General features: G+C 27.1%; 1 protein-coding gene across 6 annotated transcripts in view; it reads left to right on the top strand.

The window, feature by feature from the left end:
* Window positions 1-2,501, top strand: part of LOC111688226 (maternal effect protein staufen) — a 261,139-nt gene that overhangs the window by 69,276 nt on the left and 189,362 nt on the right. The window lies entirely within an intron of this gene.

The following is a 2,501-nucleotide window of genomic DNA, read 5'->3' as shown; positions in this document are numbered from 1 at the left end:
CTCGACAACACCTCCTTTTTGTGCATACCAAATTTCATTAAAATCGGATTAACCGTTTAGAAGTTACCGAATTATTTCCCTCTTTTTTTTCCTATACCACTGTGCAGCATCACTAAGATAGGAAAGTAATTCATTTTCGGATGGAGTTCCTATTGAATTAGTGGCATCTAAAAATATACATTTGAGTTATAATAGTTTTTAGTTTTAATGTAGTCTTATATGTATATTTATAATAAAATTGAAGTAGGGACGACTTTTTTTTTGATTCTTACCTGTTCCATATTCCAAAAAAACAAATTTTTTAGCGAAATTCTCCAGAGGTATATTTTTTGAAATTTCTACAGCATTCATGGCAGAAATTACAATTTCATGAACTTCATATTTGTTCATTTCTGTTGTTTGCGATATAACATTAAACCATTTAAGTTTCACTTCTGGGTGACATACAGAAGCTAGAATCGCGTAGTGAGCCGATTTTTTTAATTTAAAAAAATCGATGAAACGACGTTCAATAGCTAAAAGTTCGTCAATAATATTTTGTTTTATAACACTGCATTCATTAATTGACATTTTCTTATATTTTAGTTTTATTGTGACCAAAGTTGGCAACAAAAACCCATATAATATATAATCAGCTTGTAAAAAGTCTATTGCCATCGAAATTGGTTCCATTATTGTAAGGTAATCTTTCAAATATTGTATGTCAATGCTGGTGAATTGCGATATGGTCAAAGATTCGCATATTTGTTCTAATTTAGTTTCAAATTTTAATAGCCTTTTAATGGAGTCATATAAAGAATTCCACCTTGTAACGGTTGGGGTTAAAAAATTGCCTTTTCCTAATATTTCAGAAATTTTTTCTGAGGTTTTGGGCCTATTGCATTTATTCCAAATTTCATTACATTTGCTTATAGTCTAAAAATATTTTAAAATTACGTTTAAAAGTTAGTTTAAATAATAATTATATTATTTTTTATTTTATATACACATTAAATTATCGCACTTTTGAATTTACATACCTTTGAATGATTGTCATATAAATTAGTCTTTTTTAAAATATTGATATAATCTGATGTTCCAATTAAATTTAAGGTGTGAGAAGCACACCTTATATGTTTCGGTAATTTCTTCAATTTCTATATCTTCACAATTATCATCCGTCAAAATTCCAAATTCTTTAAAGGCTTTTACAAAATTTGAAGCGTTATCTGTTACTGTTGCAACAACCTGTTCAGGTTTAATTTCAAATGTTGTATTTATTGTGTTTATAATTTGGGTAATTCTATCAAAACTATGTGGGCTTTTAAAACGCTTGCATGATAAAATAAAAGACTCCCTTTCCATTGACTTTTCATTTATTACGTGGGCAGTGCATCCAAAAAAACTTCTTTTGCCAGCGCTCCATATATCTGCTGTTGTACATATAAATTTTGATTTCCTAACTACTTCTTTTGCTTTCGAAATGTATTCTCTAAATTCTTTTTCCATCAAATTTGTTACTAATGTTCTAGAAGGTACTACTTCATTTTTAAATAAATTTTGAAAAGATTTCCGTTCTACAATTGATATTGGACTCATAGTATCGGCAATAAAAAACAAAATCTTTTTTGCAAATTCGTACTTCTTGTTTTTATTTGTTAAGCTTAGTTTTTGGTATTCTTTATACTTTTCGTCGTTACATTTCTTTAGATGGCTCAGAAAATGGGCAATATCGGTCCACGTTTTCGGATAGGCCCCATATAAGTGGACCATAATTGAGCCTACCCCCCGTATAAGGTCCCCTTCAAAAAATTACTTTAACGATCATTACTGACTTAAAAATACTAGTATTGCAATCAATTTGAATGTAATTAAGTCTCTTATGATCCAAAACCTCTATACAGTTTTAATGTGGTGGGTATATACAAGTTTTATGTGGTGGATATATGAGATTCGGCACAGCCGAATATAACACTCACTTGTTGAATTTCATTTTGGTCAATTTAAAGATTAAGGAAGTTTATAATACGTATTTAAATACATTATTGTACTTACTTCTGTAATTTCAAAATATTTGTGAATAATCTTTTGGCTTTGCTTTCGTCTTGGTACAACAAACGAAGGATCTTTGAGATCATCGTCGGATGAAAAATCTTCATCACACGATCCCATAATTGATGTTAGTTAGTTAATTAACACGATATAAATTAAAATATTTTAAAATATTTTTTTTTTCAATAAATAACAATATTTTACGAAAATGGTTTGAATATAAAATATTCCAAAATTTTTTCTTGAATGAAATGTATTTCATTTACAACTTAATGAATAAAATAAAAAATATATATTCTTCAATAGAGTATTTCCAATATAATAAATAAAACAGGTGTTATTTAATTTTATATAATATAAAATTAACTTTATATTAAAACAAAATATTTAAGAACTGTTAGTAAAATTTTTATAAATTTTGTTATACATTAATTTGAATAACATTTTTTAGATTTTATCATAAATACATA

Source organism: Lucilia cuprina, chromosome 6 (genome assembly GCF_022045245.1).
Source record: "Lucilia cuprina isolate Lc7/37 chromosome 6, ASM2204524v1, whole genome shotgun sequence".
Classification (NCBI taxonomy): Eukaryota; Metazoa; Arthropoda; class Insecta; order Diptera; family Calliphoridae; genus Lucilia; species Lucilia cuprina.
The sequence above is the reverse complement of the archived record's forward strand: the minus strand, read 5'-3'. Positions and strand labels throughout refer to the sequence as shown.